Source organism: Grammomys surdaster, unplaced genomic scaffold (genome assembly GCF_004785775.1).
Source record: "Grammomys surdaster isolate TR1022 unplaced genomic scaffold, NIH_TR_1.0 62, whole genome shotgun sequence".
Classification (NCBI taxonomy): domain Eukaryota; kingdom Metazoa; phylum Chordata; class Mammalia; order Rodentia; family Muridae; genus Grammomys; species Grammomys surdaster.
In genome coordinates, this window is record NW_021604564.1 from 4,102,555 (window position 1) to 4,122,078 (window position 19,524).

At 36.7% G+C, this 19,524-nt stretch overlaps 1 pseudogene; it reads left to right on the forward strand.

Annotated features, from left to right (window-relative positions):
- Nucleotides 1-13,674: 13,674 nt before the first annotated feature.
- LOC114613248 overlaps nt 13,675-19,524 on the forward strand; it is a 15,880-nt pseudogene continuing 10,030 nt past the window's right edge.

Here is a 19,524-nt window from a genome sequence, read left to right on the forward strand (position 1 = left end):
TTCTCCCAAAGTTTTCTCTAAGCCACATCTTGGATAGCACTTCATTAATTACATAATGGAAAGAGAGTTAATATGAAAATCCTACTTATAAACATTTCTATTTAAAAGTGCATATATCGTGTTATAGCAAATTTTGGTGACACACAAGTGCCTCTTACTGTAAAAGAATAAAATTGGCTTTTAAAATCTTTTGTGTGAAGTTATGCGTACATGCATCTATTCGAGTATTGATTATATATATATATATATATATATATATATATATATATATATATATATTTTTCATTTAAAAAACAATGATAGTACTAAACTTTCTGAGGCCCAAAAGCATTAAACTATGTAAGCAGGACTCTTTAGTGCTGTTTTTACCTAAACCTACTTCAGCTGAGTCCATTATGTGCCCTGTGATCCGATACACACTAGGAACAGTCAGCAGACTTTGCTTGAGGAACTACTTCATAGGGAGTTTTATGTATGTATGTATGTATGTATGTATGTATGTATTTACTTATTTAGGTTTATTCTACCAAACACTCATTAGAGAAAATATCTTTCTGAAGGCTGATCTTGATAGGAAAAAGAACAGTCACAGATGTCTCAATTATATTTATATTCTCAATTATTTATGTTCCAAACAAACACTGTCTAAAACTAGAATTGTTATCCATTCCCTATTCAATCCTTTAAGGGTTGAATATTTACATTAGCCATTTCACCTCTGAGTCACCTTCCCCTGCTTTGATGTAATACAACAGAATGAAGGCTCACATTTAATTAAACAGGAATCTGGATCCAGCTGTGGGCCATGTAATCAGTCTTTGTGTGAGCAAAGGGGGTGGAATGCCTGGCCCATACATCATTCCTGCATGGAAATCTGCTCTGACTCCAAGCCATCCACAGGCTAGTGAAAATGAATTCCCCTATATGAATGACTCAGACTCTGCAGCTGCATCCCTGTCCCCACCTCACCTCGGAAAAAGAACCAAAATGGCTAAAAGAGCTTGATTTGTTATCTTCCTGTAAGTGTCTGTTAATCAAAGGTGGTCTGCCCTGCCTGTTGATACACCAACATTTCCTTGTTGGTTACAAGCAGCTCTGGTAGATGAGCTTGCTGTTAGTGCTTTCTTTCCACATCCATCTTTCCAGATGGGCATATTTCAGCTATTTGATACATTGCACTCAGATTCTCTAAAGACAGCTTTTTCAAATGTAGATTCTTCCTGCAATATGATAGTCTTTCAAAAGATGTCATTCTGGTATTTCTGATGTAGATGGGTTCATTCACAAAACTCATCCTTTTGAACAGAAGGCTATGAGAGCCATTTGTTGTAGAGAAAAGCTAGCTATAGTCAGTGAAGAGCTGCTTAGACTTAGGAAAGTGGGAAGAGATTCATTAATCTGGGCAGTTTGCCAACAAGAAAGAGTATATAATGCCCTTGGCTCTTTCCCACCAGAGAAAGATGGGAAATATTGCTTACGTTTGATTCTAAAATGACCACCCCCCCACACACACACACACAGTTGAATGCTTATTTCTCAGCTGGTGGCATGCTTGGAAACTTAAGAGATGGGGCCGTGCTGGCAGAAGGAAAGTCATAGAAGCAAACTTCTCAAGACTATGTCCACCTCTTGTTTAGTCCAACTCTCTTTGCTCACTGATTTTTGGTGATAAGATGTACATCAGTCACAGGCTGTTGTTACCAAAACCTCAACTAGGCATTCCCAGACTCTCTGGACAAAGACCCCCTGAAACAATGAGCCAAAGTTAGTCTTCCACAAGTTCTTTCTGTCATGTGATAGCAGGCTGTCAAAACAAAGCTACATAGCTCAGTTACTATATACAGCTAAGAAGAAGATGGAATGAATCTATAAATATCCCAAATGACAGAAACAGAGCATCTTCTTGCCAGAAAGAGTTGGAGAATGGGCAAATAGGGATGCCATCTAAAGAACGAGTAAAGTATTCTTCTGGCATATTTCTCTATATAATTCAGCAAGCCAGGTAACAAATTCCTGTTACACATGGAAAATTGTACAATTTTAAGCAATGTAACTACATAAAGGTACATCTTCTACAAAAATAAATAACTTGATTAAAAGTCTATTTGCCTCAAATTCTTCTGATTGCTGAAACTTACCTGTAGGAGCTAATGGAAACTTCAAAGCTTGAACTGTTATACCTGAGACTAGTGAAAGCTAGTTTCACAATTATCCTATTAAAGCAAGCTTTATTTAATACTGGCCAGGAAGTTGGATACTGGCCAGGTCCATGCCTAGGATTCCCAGAGAATGACATTGAGCTTTATAGGCAGGTGTCTATAAAGGCAACACCCCAAGTTTAAATACTTTCTACCTTCATCCAGTTGGGAAAGAGGGACAAGCATCCATCCTGACATACTTCCTGCCTACGTATCTTCTGCTATGTGTGATCAAGTACATGCAGTTGGGGCAACCAATCTTGTTTATTAAAGTGAAAACTTGTGATTTGTTATCTCACAAGAACCATAGCCTCCAGCATTCCAGGAAGTTATTGGTCCTTGAACAAGTGGACTTACAGGTTAACTTTAGCCCTTATAGTGCTTAAATTTGATGTAAAAACTTCTCAAGAAGTATTTCTGTGACTTCTTTTACTTGGAATGACAACCTTCATCAAAGGTAGTACGAAATTCCCTCCTAGATTAGCAGTCCTCAGCACTGAGGCACAATAATTTACAACAGGGAACTTTAACATGTCAGGAAGGTCCTGCACTTCAAAGACTGAGGAGGTCCAAGGTATTGGGTATGGTTATTTGGTTCCCATCAGAAACTGACATGCAATAAGACACTATCACCGTGGAACTTTGTCATATTTGACTGATAATGGATTTTATTTATTTTGCTGACTGTTTCATACTAACATCAAATCTCAGTTCAGAGATAAAAATCTCAGCTCTACCTCATATTCTATTCCAGTTGAGTTAGGCAGCAATGCAAAATTTAGATCTGATATGAGCAGATACTGGGTTTTGTAGAATATACTGAAAGACAAGGTTCAAAGAATCACCACAATCATTTTCATATTAGCTTATCCCTATGCAATGGTTGTTTTTCACATGATCTAGCACCATGTGGGTCAGTTATACAAGGTCAGAGGACACATTACATTTGTGTTTTAAAATAAATCCTATTTTTCATCAACTACATCTATATTATGGGGTTTTGTTTTGGTCTTTTGTTTTGCCATCAACAGAATACCAACTTGAAAAACATTAAGTTAGATTTTTAATTTTTATTGAAATATATTATAATTGGCACATGAAGCATGAAAATTGTACATAATCAGAGCACCATGATTGTTTTTTATTCCATTTATTTTGTCAGTGTGGGTATGCATGTGTTGCAGTGCATATGTGGATGCAAAAGGGTAACCTTCCAAATCAGTTTTCTCCTTTTACAATGAGAGTTTTAGAGGCTGAACTCAAGTCCCTAGGCTTGGGAGTGTGGGTCATGAATGAACCAGGGTTATATCTCACAACCTTTACCACATGAGCTATCTTGCCATGCCATTTTTTTAGATGTTTTGATACTTGCATACACTATATAATATTTAAGTAAGAACCCTGTCACTTGTTGACTAAATTACAATAATAAAAACAGTCAGAACAGGTATGTTAACATTTACCAAAATGACAAAAAAAAAACTCTCAAAAAAAAATAAATACTACTGTCCAAAATTTAAATGAGTGGTTTGATGAATATTAGGCAAAATCCCAATCAGAATGTAATTGGCAGAGTCACAGCGTTGTCTGTTACCCTTGTCTAATTGTCCCCAAGTTAAATGATTCTTATCATGTCTTTATATTCTATTTTAGATTTAAGAAATTTTGTGTTTCAGAATTATAATCAGTTGAAAATCCTATTCAACACTAGTTTAAATTTTGATTTGAAATCATTCATCCAAACTTTATGCTATAAAAATATTTAACAGAAGTTATGTATTTTGTATTTTTCCAAAACTTTTTTCTGAAGTCTAAGTAAAGGATTAGATAGAAATAAAGGACAGATAAATGATCTGTGTGCTACATAGAGCATTCTACAGCAGGGGAAGTAGCTCAGAACATTGTCATGTAGTTATATAATGTTCTCTAGCAGTGTTCATAAGACACATTTTTTTTGCAGTGTATAGAAACTCTTAGCAAATTTCATCATTTTGTGTATTTCCCATGTCAGGTGCCCTACTCAACAACTAAAAAGACTTTCTTATGTAGCTTGTATAACAGTACTAGAAGTGAGAATTGTATTTTGTTCTCAGTTTTCCATTTGACTCATACATTTGGGTGGTGGTTTTTCACAGAAAGGGGTTGGCAGGAAAAGTTCTGCAACATTGGCATCAGCCTCTTTGACAGGAGTTGGTCTCATAAGTTTGAGCTTAGGCTTTGGTAAAAGATCAATACAAAACACATATTTGTAGCATGCCATAAATCATACTTACTGATGCCATTTGAACACATACTTAGAGGACCTTTGTTTCCAGAAATTTTTTGAGGAATTAAAACAAAATGTGAAAGATCCTGCAAGGTATGTAAGAATAAATGAAGTCTAGCACTTGGAGTGTGGGTCATGGGCATGAATGAACAAGGGTCATAGCTCACAACCCATATTTGGTAACAGTCTAACAGGATGTGCAGTGATGGATGAAATACACAAGACATATTAACTATGATGACAGTGTTTAAGATGAAATTATCAGTAAAATAAATTCATTTGAGTTTGAGCTGTGTAAGTGATAGTAAAGCTATGGTGACAAGATAGGCAAAGGAGGAGCCACATGTTAATTTGAGTTGTGGAAGTCAAAGAAGTCATGATTAAATGTATAAATAATAGATGAAGTAAATGTATATTGTTTGGAATGAGCGCAGCTATGTCAAAGATCCAGTGTTCCATACCCATGAGAAAGAATGTTGACAGTGTATGCAAGTATCAGTGCAGAAAAATGATTGGTTAGTGTGTGCGAAAACAAGCAACTGCAGCTTCCTCATCTCAGATGGTTTCACCTTGAGACTCCTCTCCTGCAGACACATCCTGCCAAGACTAGCTAACTCCTCACCCTGTGTTATAATTAATAAGCATGCCAAAGTCATGAGTTGCAGTGAAGTTGATGAGTGTCTTAGTTAGTTTTTATTACAGTGAAGAGACACCAAGATTATGTCATTTAGTCTAGTGCTACTAGAAACTCTTATAAAGGAAAACATTTAATTGGGGCTGGCTTACAATTTCAGAGGTTTAGTACATTATCCCATTATCATCATGGTTGGAAGAATGAATGCATACAGGTAGACATGGTGCTGGAAAAGGAGTTCTATATCTAGATCAGCAGGCATCAGGAAGAGACAGTGAGTCACTGAGCTTGGGTTTGAGCTTCTGAGATCTCAAAGCCCACCCCTATTATGGCACATTTTTCTCTTCCCAAAAACACATCTACTCCAACAAGGCCATGCCTCCTAATAATGTCACTTCTTATGGACTTTTGAGGGACATTTTTATTCAAACAGTGACAGTAAGTCTCCATCAGTATACCCAATGTCCATCTAACCCAGATTTTCAGTATGTGTATTATCCTTTTTTCATTGCCTTGCCACCCTAGTCATGTTTCCAGGACCTAGATTATATAAGATGAGACACTGGGTATAGTATGAAATTTTTCCATAGGAATGAAAATACCAGAAAGTTCATTATCAGTGTGGTAGAGTGGGAGGTGGTGGGACTTTAAAGAGGTAAGACATCATGGGAAATCTTTAAGTCATTGGGGAGCTGCATAGAAGTGTTGACTTCTCATGAGAGATCCTGAATCTGTATCAATTCTGAAGATACTTGTTGACATTTCTCTTTGTCAGTAAGGATCTTACACTGCCAAGCATATGCCAGTACCATCTTTGTGACACAAACTTATGATCTAAAAGCTGAGAGAGGATGGCTGTGGAGTATATCACAATGCTTCCAAAACTAAATAAACAGAATGAATCTATTAAATAAATAAATTGAAAAGAAAAAATAACCTGTTGGTGCTTGGAACAACAGGAAATTAATACTTCTAGGGCTTCATTTACGAAGAAAAGAGTGTGAAGATGGTGCCTTGAGACATCTCTGCTTGCTCATATCCCCCAACTGTATGAGAAATGCCCTTAGAGTTAAATCACATCCCAACGTCGTTGGCAATAGGTCTTTGGAAAGGGCTATAGGAGTGCAAAACAGAGTTATGGGGTTACTTATGATAGAGGATCTGACACATGAGTTCTGTCATCATTGAGCTGAAATGGGATTGGCTGAGAGATGAGCCATGGTGCTTCCCAGAGTGTGCTACTTTTGCCTTGATTATTTTGACAGGAACAGGTACAAAATTTAGTCTTCTCCATTGATAATCCATAAAATGAACTAGAAATAGTATCTTCTTAGTAGACTCTACAATAAATGGATTCTTTCTCTGTTCTTTTCTTGCCTGTTTCTACAAATGAAATGTAATATTCTCGTCCTCAAAGCCATTCATAAGGCAGTAGATGAATAAAGATTCTATGGGAGGGAAATTCCTTTTGAATAGTATACAAACTGTTTCATTCATACCTTAGATTATTTTATCCCAGAGACATCAATATAACAAACTTCCTCCCTAAATTAACGAAAACTAAATTTACCAACCTTTTCTACTTATATAAAGTATACATCATGCCAAGATGAGCCTCCTTTACTCATCTCAGAAGGCAGGCTGCGGTCATACTTCCTGCCTTAGTAAATACATGTGGCATCTGAAAACATATTTTTGGCTTGTGACAGAACATAGTAATTACCATTTACTAATCAAACAAGGTAAAAGCCAGTGTTGTCATACAAAACATTGCTACTATTTCCACCGTATTGAGTGTAATTTATACATATGTGCAATAGATCTATTACAGTAGAGACATGGAAAGAGAGATGTTAAGGCACGGCCATGACTGTTTCAGTCTGTGAGTAAATGCATCATATCTGTTTGGAGATTGTTTCTAAGTGTTTGGATTTGACACTGTAGGAAAGGAAGGCATTAAAATTGTATCAATAATCCTGTTGTAAACTGATAAAACCCAAGCTCAAAGTGGTCAAGTTTGAAATGCCTGAACTGACATATCAATCTGCTAGTAGTCATATGGTTCTCAGATGGTGACATTCCATAGATGCCAGCAAAATGTGGAGTTTCTGGCTCATTTCCTCTTGTTTCCTTGGGTACCATGTTGCCTGTACATATCATGCTCACTTACATGTGCTTGCATGTTCACACAGATTTTTGTCATACTGGAACAGCAATGCATAATTTGCCAGGTCCCAGTAGGTCTGTCATATTGGTTTTATTCCTGTCTCCCTAAACATCAAGGCCAACCCATTGCTTAATAAGTAATAGTTAGATTTCTCTCAAAATATCAAAATGAATGAGTTCTCCATTTCCAACAAAATTTTGAGTATATATATATATATATATATATATGAATATTCATTCATTTCTGGGTATATCTGAATGTTTAGATTACAGCTAATTTATGTTTAAGTCATTATAATACATAGCTTATATTTTATGGTGAATGCTAATATTCTGGGTGTGAATAACAATGCAACTCTTCTTTCCAATGTGTGGCCCTCTATTGACATGCTATTGATCTAATTATCATGTGATATCATTGTATAATTTTAATAAACATTTAATTATTTCAACATTTAAATATTTTATATCTTTTCCTAATCCAGCCATGGGATCAGTGCCTCCAACCATGTCAATGCAAGCATATAGAAATTCTTCCTTATTGTTTTTAAATGAGCAGTGCTGAGCAAAGGAATAGGAAAAGAAATCACAGCAATGCATTCATTTAGTTGACAATCACAACATACATATGAAGGAAGCACACTCCTAGTAAAACCTTATCCTCAAACCCTAGCTTTAAGCACAAGAGATGTGTTTGTTTCCACTCTGTATATCATCTATCCAGACTTTAGTGGCACATAAATATTTGTAATTTAGTGCATATAATATTTACAAATATAAATACAATATGGTTACCTTTATCTTCTAGACCCTTCTATGGAGTGAGTTCTTCAGGCATACTGTATACAAAATGAATGGCAGATGGCTATTGGATAAAACTAATCTACTGCCTGGCTCACAAATGAAGAAAAGTATCTAATGAGTACTATCTCCCATCCTCTCTGTAAGAATGCTGCTGCTACAGAAGATATGATTTCAATAAATATAATGAATTATTTTCATTATAAACACACCACTGCCAGTTTTTTATAGAGTAATGTTTACATACACATTTCCCTAAAATGAAAAGAAATGCAATCGAATTTAAATTGAATTCATTCCGAAGCTTATAATCACAATGATCATTTAGAAACTTTGCTTCTACACTCAAATAAATGCTTATCCACAAATTAGATCAAAACAGTTGCATACTGGGTATTTATCCCTTGGAGTCCCTCTGATTATCAGGAGTTCTTTCTCATTTAGTAAATCTATATGACTGGGCTTTGAAAATAATGATTTTTTTTTAAATTACAAAGGGAAAGATGTGAATCCTTCTGAACCTTTGAGTTCATGAAATTTTTTGATAGAGTACTTAGTAAGATATATCTACCTCCTTGATAACATAAACAGCAATAGCAAAACATTATTACACTATTACATTAACATAAAATTTTTATACCTCAGAAAATGTAAATGCATTCTCATTTTCTCATAATTCTTAAAGAACAGCCTGGAGAGTAACGTGGTATGAATATCCCTAGAATTCATACATTGGAAATAAAATCCCAAGGCTGTGTGTTAAAGTTAACTCAAGATGAGCTCTTCAGGAGTGAATGGATCACTCAGCTACACCCTTATAAATGGACTAATACACTTAGAGAATGATGTTTTAGCAAGGTGGTGGCTTTCTAACAAGGGGAGCTTGGGCACACTGCCTCAAATACTGCCCTCACCATGTTGGTGACTGAGCAAGGTTTTCAAGAGATGCCAGGCAGAGGTTGGAAGTATGCTCCTGGATTTGCAGCCTACAGAAATGTGAACTCAACAAACTTACACTCCTCATAACTTCCCTGGGTTCAGATATTTTGTCATATCAACAAAGAAAAAATTAAAGAATTTAACTATATCATCTATAGTTAAGGCATTTCCTATATTATCATGCCTAAACTAATATTAAGATTGTCCTTATCAATAGGAACTTTGAGAAGTATTCTCAGGCTAACCATATAACAGACATTGTAAGAGATAAGGACATTAAAGAAACTGTTTTAAGATGAGCTCAATATAACTTAACAAATTTATACTGGGAAAGTACTATATGCCAAGTGGCTATGAGGTACAGAAAGATAAAGATGAATGATTTTTTAAAAATTTCATTTTCAGGGAATGCACATCTATGCTTTACATTTCTCCCAATACTAAGGATTGAACAGAGGACTTCAGGCATGCTAGGCCATAGGTTTACCACTGAGCTATAACAATCCCCAACCCCTGCTGCCCCTTTAACTTTTTACTTTGAGACAAGGTTTCACTAAGTACTTCAGCAGGACTGGCCTGAGCTTACTTGGTGAGTCAAGAAAGCCTTAAGCTTACAGTGTCCACTATCTGTGGTAGCTGGAACTATAGACCTGTGTGACATCTACTTCTGAAATGTTGATGAAAAATGTCTGGACAAAGGAGAGCATATGAGAAAGGCACCATACTATTAAGAACACATAACACTCAGCCAGTTCCATACTTCAAAATACCAGGCATTTAGAACACTCAGAATTCAGTCTTCTTGAATAACATTTCTATGTTAGTTATATATGTCTTAGGTTAGATTTTACACACCATCCTAAAATCAATCAGACTATATGGAATTTCAAAGAATCTCTAAACTGAAATTATTTATCACATCAATTCTTTATTTAGTACTGAATTTCTATAAATATAATGGCTACATTAACAAATCCTTAAAGTACAAAGTGATTTTAGGCACAGGAGGATCATTTTACTGATGATCCATTAGCAAAAGCCTTCCCAAATATCTTTATTTTTAAAATGTCAATAAAAAGTATGAGAAATCATTAATCTAGATCTTAAAATATTCACTTTGAAAATCAATGGTGGTTTTCAGTTGATTTGGAGATTTTTTTCTTCCTTCTTTTTGTGTTAGTGTTTGTTTTAGGCTTTGTTTTATCTAAGTTAGTAAGGATATATTAAATTGATGATTAAGGTCCTCATCTCTTATCCACATCAAAAGGTCTTTTAAAGAGAACAGTTGTTACTATATTTTAATGTATAGATTATAGTCCTTATTAGAGGTTTAAAATTTTGTTTAGACTATTGGTTATGTTTTTACCAGCATTACAAATGACTTGATTTGTCCTTTTTAATGTTTTCTTTCATGTCTTGTGTACATATTAAATGCTTTTAGCACTGAGAAACTTAGAATACATTAGCCTGAGATCTATTTCCCTGTGCCTTTCACATTAGCTTTGAACTTCACTGACTCTTGGATGTTTATTTTATATACAGCACTAGATGGCTTCCACATCTTTCCCACAATATCAGTACAACTGGCCTCTGCAAAAAGACTTTAACCATCTTACCCCTGCAGACATCATTTGCCACCAGTAACCTTATGGCTAGTAAATAGAATTTAATTGGCTTAGCTTTGTTTTGATTGTTCTGAGATGTACTATTTCCTTGTCAATAAGTAAGAAAAAAAGACTAAGTTTTATTAATATCACACCATTAGTTTAATATGTGAATCCAAACAATTCACCTATAACAGAAACATAGGCTGTTATAACTGCCCTCAATCACCTCACTCATTATATTTCATGATAAATTTGTTGACCAGAAATTTAAGACTCAAAGATTATTTCCAAATTATTCTTTTTTTCTTTTATTGAAAATAGATTTTTTTCCATACATAATGCATTCTAATTATGATTCCCCTCCCACTACTCCTTCCAGTCCGTCCTTAACTCCCCTCTCATCTGGATCTACTACCTTTTGTTCTCTCATTAGAAAACAAGCATACTTGTAGGGGATTTTAATATAATATATATAATATAAACTCACATATTTAAATTATACAAAACAAACAGAAGGAAAATAGCCCAAGAAAAGGCACAAGAAACAAATATAGATGCAGAGATCCACCCTATACATTCAGGAATCACATAAAAACACTAAAGTGGTACCCATAATATATACACAAAGAACCTATAAGGTAAAAAAAGAATATATGATAATAAAGAAAATATCATAATGTATAAATACAGTAAAATAAAAATAAACATGAGATAAGGCAGAACATTTTGAGACAAGGAACCTCCAAAGATGCCATTGAGTTTGTTGTTTCCTATAATCCTTTCTCCTTCTCTTTCAAAGGACCTTTTGGAGTATTGGGTTCACCCAGTATTGGGTTCTGGATTTATTTCCATCTGAAGCATCTCTAATAACAATTGGTCTAGGCCCCAATCTATAAGTATAGTGTAATATCATTAAGAATTTTTTTTCTTTTTTTTCTTTTTTCCTTTTTTTCTGGCCAGTCACATTTGGTTTTGTCCTAGGTCTCCAGGCTACCCAAACTCTGAGTCCTTAACTCCCATCTCATCTGGATTTACTACATTTTGATCTCTCATTAGAAAACAAGCATACTTGTAAGGGATTTTAATATAATATATATAATATAAACTCACATATTTATGTACAAAACAAACAGAAGGAAAATAGCCCAAGAAAAGGCAATGTCAGAAGTAAGTTCCCTCTTTGTTGTAGATAGCCCCAGCCTTGTATTTTGATGCTAGTTCCACTTTCCTGGGAGAGGCTGCAGAGGAGGAGTGAGTCTGTACACAGGTGACTTCTTGTGAATCTTCTGTCCAATTAAATTTGTAAAACAAAGGCTAGATCCAGTGCAGTAGAAGGAGAGATGGAGAAAAAGGCTTAGGGGAGGAGAGAGGAAGAGAAAGTCGAATGAAGAGGAAACAGAAGGAGGAAGAAGTTGACGGAGGAGCAGAAGGTGGAAGGACAAAGGAGGAGAAGCACGTGGCCTGGAAAAACTGAAAATTATACGGGATCTCATAGCTGGGGAATAGAGTAGTGTAATGGTAAATCTGCTCAATCTAGGCATGCAGTTTATATCCATAATTATTGACTTGTGTCGGAGATTTACCGCAACAAATTGGTGCCCAATTTATTGCTTAGAACTCAGCTAACCTGAGATAAAAGTTCATTGCCCCTCAACCCCTGAATACTGTTTGGGCAGCCTTCTAGGCTACACCAGCATGTACTGAAAACTGAGTGGGTCTGAGGGGCCTATAAAGAACTGCAAAGAGGCTCCCTTCCCCAACCCCCAGACAGAGAGCTAAGGCCAGGGTCAGGAGTAGCACCTGAGCCTGCAGCTGGGTTTGATCAGCACGCTGTAAAAACTGCAAGGAGGGACAGGGGATCCTAGAACACAACTGCCTGCGAGGTAGTTTTCAGGCAGAAACAATGAACTGAAGGCTCTGGACCAGGTAATTCTTTGATATAAAAAAAGATATATAACCTTTTGATACTTAAAGATGAGAAACACAATAAACATCTTTTGAGCTTTATGTGATATTTTGAATGGTTTGACAGGAATCAATTTAGGGAAAATAGACACCTTATCATTTATCAGTATTGCAATATTTATTCTCTTGACTTACTATGTCTTCTCAAAAGATAAGGCCCTAGATAAAAAACTCCTTGCCTTAGAAAAAAGATTACAAGTAACACTGGAACCAAAGGTTCAGGATCAAAGGTTCAGTCAAAATAAACTACAGCAAGGAGATAGAGATAAAATTTGGAAACAAGGTCTAGAAGATAATTTACTAAAGCTAACAAATCAAAATAAGGCAGATGCTGCAATATTCCAATTACAATATAAAGAGAAGCTAAGATTATGGAAGCAGGTCTTAGAACAGAAGATACAGGAAATTATAGAGCAGCATGAACATCAGAAAGAGAAACTTACATCTTGGCAACAGGGCTTAGGGGAAACAGTAGAATTGAAGACACAAGAAATTATACATCAGAATAAGAGACAGAAAGATGAAAATGAAGGTGGGAGACAGGAGTTTGAAAAGATGATAGAACAGGGGATACAGCAGCTCACTGATCAGACTGAGCAGCAGAGAGAAAATAATGAGGGATGGAAGCAAGATTTTGAGAATAACCTTTTAAAATTAATCAATCAAAATAAAATGGACACCAAACTATCAGAGTTACAATATAAGGAGAAATCCAAAATACTGAGGCAGAGCCTTGAACAGAGACTACAGGAACTCAAGGAACAGGAAGAGCGACAAAAGGAGAAATATGAAGCATGGACACAGACCTTAATGGAGAAATTTAAAATTTCAGTTAAGGAAAATACTCAGGTAGAGACAGAAGAAACTAGAGAAAATCAATCAAGGGTTATTAGAAAACAAAGTTTAGTCTATCTGGTTAATATGCAACAAAGACCTCCACAGGGTTATCAGGAATTTGAATGGCAACCTGTGGATTTGTTAGATCTGAGAAAATTTAAAGAAAATGTCACTAATTTTGGAATGCACTCGCCATTTGTAAAACAAATCCTGACTTCTTGGGCTATTAAAAAGAGAATAATCCCCCAAGACTGGAAAGATATGGCAAGAGCAATACTAGAACCTGCTGCAAATTTACAATGGGTTGCATGGTGGAGGGATGAGGTGAGGGAGATAGCACGACAAAATAGAGCCAGGGGAAGAGAGATTTTTGTAGACCAACTGCTTGGTGAAGGTCGCCTTGCTGAGGTAGAGGTGCAGGCTGTATATGATGAAGAAACTCTGGCATTGTCTCGATTGTCAGCCTTAAAAGCCTGGGACAAAGTTGCAGAATCAGGGAAAAGACTTGAAACATTTACTCAAGTCATACAAGGTCCAAAAGAAACCTTCCCTGACTTTTTACAAAGGCTAACCTCAGCTGTTGAAAGGAGTGTATCAGATTCAGTAGCAAGAAAGGCAATAATTGAGTCTTTAGCCTTTGAAAATGCAACTGCTGAATGCAAGGAAGTAGTCAGACCACTGAGGGCAAGGTCAGCATCGATAGATGAGTGGATTAGATATACAGCTGATATGATGGTAATAGGAGAAGCTGCCACTAGACACCTAGAGATGACCCAAGATTTCTTTTTGTTTGTTTGTTTTGTTTTTTGAGACAGGGTTTCTCTGTGTAGCCCTGGCTGTCCTGGAACTCACTCTGTAGTCCAGGCTAGCCTCAAACTCAGAAATCTGCCTGCCTCTGCCTCCCAAGTGCTGGGATTAAAGGCATGTGCCACCAACGCCCGGCGACCCAAGATTTCAAATGTTTTAATTGTAGTGGATGGGGTCATCTCAGAAATGACTGCAGGAAAAAACAAAGTAATACAAAAAGGGGGCCTATGCCTTCTGGAATATGTCAAAGATGTGGCAAAGGCAGACATCTGACTAGGGAATGTAGAGCAACAACAGACAAATGGGGCAATACCCTGCCAAAAAACTCCCAGGGGGTCTCTCACAGGTCCCAATACCAGGCAGGGAGAGTTCTCTTCCTCAGGGCAATTAAATGTCACTGCTTCAAAAATAGATGTTCTGAGAATGGACAAGGCTGAGACAAGTCTTATAGACAACTCAGAAGGCCTCACAGGGAGCCAAAAGTGAATATTTTGGCAAACTTCTATAAAGGATCAAAGACCAAACTAAGAATACTAGTGAATAATACTGAGATTGAAGGGATAGTTGACACTGGAGCAGATGTCACCATTATCTCTCCAAATTCTTGGCCTGAAAGTTGGCTACTTCAAGAAGTAGACATCCAGTTTCAAGGAGTTGGGACTTTATCCCAAATAAAACAAAGTATCAGATGGCTTAAATGCATAGAACCAGAATGTCAGATAGGAAAACTGAGGCCATACATGGCTGATATAGCCATTAACTTATGGGGAAGAGATCTATTACAGCAGTGGAAAACCCAAATTAATATCCCCTCTGTGTCAGTGTCTAGTCATGAAACCCATCAGGATCCTAACAAAAATTTAAAATTAGTTAGGAAATGTTATCAAAGGCAGTCACAGACTGTCCAAGCTGTCCATAAACAAGATACAGCAAAGGCCAACAATTTAGCTCTACTCCAAGGAACGATTGCTGCCAAGACACCAACAGCCTTACCACTAAGGTGGTTGACTGATCAACCCATTTGGATTGAGCAATGGTCTATGACAAAAGAAAAATTACAAGCATTGGAACAGCTAGTCCAGGAGCAGCTGGAGGCTCAGCATATAGAAGAGTCTACCAGTCCTTGGAATTCTCCAGTATTTGTCATTAAAAAGAAATCTGGAAAATGGAGGATGTTGACAGATCTCCGAGCAATTAATAAGATTATTCAGCCTATGGGTTCCTTGCAGCCTGGGATCCCATTGGTTTCCTTGTTGCCCAAGGAATGGCCCATCATAGTGATTGATCTGAAAGATTGTTTCTTCACAATTCCTCTACATGAATGTGATAAGGAAAGGTTTGCTTTCTCAGTACCTACCTTCAATAGAGGTCTCCCAGTTAAAAGATATCATTGGAAAGTCTTACCACAAGGAATGTTAAATAACCTTACCTTGTGTAAATACTTTGTACAACAGCCATTGGAGATGATTCACAGTTTCCCCAGTCCATTACTTATCATTATATGGATGATATTTTGTTGGCTGATCCAGAATTAATATCTTGGAAAGAATGTTTGATGAAGTAAAGAAAACCTTGCCTTGCTGGGGATTACAAATAGCCCCTGAAAAAAATACAAAGAGGGGATTCTATTAATTATCTGGTGTATAAAATAAGTCTACAAGGGCTAAGCTACAAAAGGTACAAACCAGAAGAAACCAGTTAAGGACCCTTAATGATTTTAAAAAGTTACTGGGAGATTATCAACTGGCTGCGGCCAGCAATTGGCTTGGCCACTCAAGAGCTGAGTAATTTATTTCAAACCTTACAAGGTGATAAAGATTTAAATAGCCCAAGGGAACTAACACCTGAGACTGAGAACGAGTTAGCTTTGGTAGAAAGAAAATTACACGATACACATCTAGATCGTACTGATCCAAAGATGGCCTGCATCTTAGTTATCTTACCTTCTACTCATTCTCCTACAGGAATTCTTACGCAGAAAGAAGATTATATCTTAGAATGAATATTTTTAGCTCATAAACAAAGTAAGAAATTAACCTACATTGAGAAGGTCCCTGAATTGATACTAAAAGGAAAAATGAGACTTCGAGAATTAGTCAGAATGGACCTGGCTGAAATTGTTGTACCTTTTACTAATGCAGAAATTGCCTCATTATGGGCATAAGATGAACATTGGCAAAGAGCATGCAGTAACTTCTTGGGAGAGACTAACAACAGATACCCTAAAAGCAAGCGGCTTCAGTGCATAAAAAGAACTAATTGGATTCTCCCTCATATAATAAAGGGAACTCCAATATCTGGAGAGTCTATGTTTTACACTGATGCTAGTAAATCAGGAAAGGCAGGATATGAATCAGAAGACATAAGTAAGATGGCTGAGAGTCCCTATAAGTCAGTTCAAAAATCTGAATTACATGCAATAATCATGGTGTTGTCAGATTTTCAAGAGTCTCTTAATATAGTAACTGACTCTCAGTATGCAAAAAGGGCTGTTTTACACATAGAGACTGCTTAACTTATTCAGGATGACTCTGAATTGACCTCACTATTTATTCAGCTACAACAAATGATCAGAAATAGGAGTTACCCACTATATATAACACACATAAGATCCCATACAAGTCTGCCAGGCCCTCTGGCACAAGGTAATAATAAAATCAATCAGCTATTGATAGGGAGCATATTGGAGGCTTCAGAATTCCACAAAAAAGCACCATGTTAAGAGCAAAGGTTTAAAGAAAGAGTTCTCTATCACTTGTCAACAAGCCAAGGAAATTGTGAGGCAATGCCCTACTTGTTCATTATATAACCAAACTCCATTGCCTACAGGAACTAACCCTAAGGATACCCAAAGAAATGACATTTGGCAAATGGATGTCTTTCATTTTACAGAGTTTGGTAAACTGAATTATGTGCACCATACTATAGACACATATTCAGGATTCCAATGGGCAACTGCCTTAGCGTCAGAAAAGGCTGATTCTGTAATTACACATTTGTTAGAAGCCATGGCCATTATGGGAATACCCATACAAATTAAAATGGACAATGGCCCGGCATATATCTCTAATAAGATGAAGAAGTTTTTTCCTTTTTATAGTATAAAACATGCTACAGGCATATCATACAATCCTACAGGACAAGCAGTTGTGGAGAAATCTAATCGAACTCTAAACGAGATGCTTAATAGGCTAAGGGATCAACAAGAACCCCCAAAGTTAGATTACATAGTGCTTTATTAACCTTAAATTTTCTGAATGCTAATGAACAAAACAACACAGCTGCTGAGAGACACTGGATGGTGGAAAAAACTGCTGAACTAAATCAACCTGTTAATAGTAAGGACATTCTGACATCAGAATGGAAAGTGGGAAATGTGTTACGCTGGGGGTGAGGTTATGCCTATATTTCCACAGGAAAAGAAAAGCTGTGGGTTCCTTCCAAATTGATAAAAATCAAACATGACAAGGGGAGACCTGAAGACCTTGGTGACACAGAAGAAGAAAAGGGAGACTAACACAATCAACTAAATAGGAAATGTATATATGATGATCTTTATGTCTCTTATACAGAGACAGCCCTGGAACCGGCTGGGACTAAAATGTCTATACAAAGCCAAGAACATTTATTGGGTACTACTTTCTAATGACTTGTTAATACATGCCGTCCTTTATGAGAGAATGTATACAAACTTATATTACAGTTTGATTAAGTGATCAAACTAACCTGAAGAAAGGCAGTCGTCTTTCTTTATTGATCTTCATTGACAAAGCTGTATACCCTGCATGCTCCATGTGCATGTCCTTAAGGAACCACCTGCTGCTTTTAACTTTTATATATTGCAGGATGAACGAAGAGAAAGACAGCCCTAAAAAAGATTCATACTCGGGGATGCTGAGACTCTGGGACCTACTATTCCAGCTTCGTGCTTGATTCTACTGCAACTATGTCGAAGTTGCTTCTTTTAAAGACTTGCTTCCAGAACTTTTCCAGAACAGCCAGCTTGCCTGTTCAGCCTTTCCAACTGTCACAGTCATGATGTTAGCTAAGCAATGAACTTTCTCAGCACATAGTGAGTGCAAGGCAAATGATGCCCGCTAGCTCTCCTTTGACTAAGCCAATTTTCCTACTTCCCTTTGGGCCCCAGATGGGAATTCTTCACCCCAATTCATCTGGAAGCAGACAAAAGGAGATCATCGTCCCAGTTCCTTATGTTAGGGTGGATGGTTCTGGTTACTTTAGAAATTATACATATGTTGTCATTTAAAGGATACTTTATAAATGTAACTTTGGACAGGGAGGGAACTAGAGAGCTTAAACTCAGGGATTTCTACCTTTCCTGTCCTCCTCTCTATCCTTTCTTCTTAGGTAAAAGGGAGGGAGGAGAGAAAGGGGGGATATAGTAATATCATAGAAATCATAGAAATAGACAAATAGGGATAGGTTAGCAAATTTACTCTTAAGTGAAACATTACATAGATATATCTTACATTGGTAGAAATCTCTATAATTAATACAAAGTTGAAGTTATAATCTCTTACACTGGTATAGAATTTATTTTGTACAAATTTAAGGTTTTCACTGGTATGAGTTTTTTTTTAAATTGATATAAAAGTAGGATTAGGCCAGGCGGTGGTGGCACACGCCTTTAATCCCAGCACTTGGGAGGCAGAGGCAGGCGGATTTCTGAGTTCGAGGCCAGCCTGGTCTACAGAGTGAGTTCCAGGACAGCCAGGGCTACACAAAGAAACCCTGTCTTGAAAAACAAAACAAAACAAAAAAGTGGGATTAATATTGTTATTCTCATATAGGCATTGTGCCTATATAACTCATTTAGAAATAAAAGGCTTAGACCCAGTCCTTTTTTAAGTTTTTTAAAACTGATTTGAGACGGTTAGTCTGTGAGTTAAGGACCTATAGCAATTGCATAGCTCTGAGTTTATTGTTAGGGTGTTTTCTAGATTTTAATTAGAAATAGCTGAGAGGAGTTAACAGACAACAGCACAGATTGCTTTATATAGATAGTTGGTTTTCAAAAACGTCAGAAGTCCACGGAAGTGATGTTACTAACATTTCTGTATTAATATTCATTTTGATTAGAGACCTGTCTGCTCCTGACAGCTTCCCTGTCTTGGATTCTAAGAAGAAATTGAGCATCTTTGGAGTTACTCAGTTGTGGCGAGACAGCCACTAGGCAAAAATTGCCTCTTTTCATCTACAGACAAAATAATGTCCAGAAAAACAACACACTTACGGAATAGTCAACTGATTATATCTGCCATGACAGAGTAATTAGCCCTTAAA